Here is a 299-nt window from a genome sequence, read left to right as displayed (position 1 = left end):
CTGGCCGCCTCGGCCTCTTGCGGGCTAAGAGCGAGCGTGGGAAGCATAAGTGACCGGTGCCTCCTGCATTTGGGGGGCACCCGCAGAAGCCGCCGGCCCTGTCGCGGTGTGTGGCACCAGCCCTACTGACAGCATCAGTGTCGGCCGTCGGGGGGACACCGGCCCCGTGCACCCCCTACCAGTCGCCTGTGGTAGGAAGTATCCGAAGTTTGGGGCTAAAGAGCCTGGGGCAGAGAATGCTTGGCTGTGGCATCTGGGCGCATCTGAACTCCGAGACCTGGGCTTGGGCCTGTGGGTAG

The sequence above is a fragment of the Alligator sinensis genome, unplaced genomic scaffold, assembly GCF_000455745.1.
Source record: "Alligator sinensis unplaced genomic scaffold, ASM45574v1 scaffold215_1, whole genome shotgun sequence".
In the NCBI taxonomy this organism is placed as follows: Eukaryota; Metazoa; Chordata; order Crocodylia; family Alligatoridae; genus Alligator; species Alligator sinensis.
The sequence above is the reverse complement of the archived record's forward strand: the minus strand, read 5'-3'. Positions refer to the sequence as shown.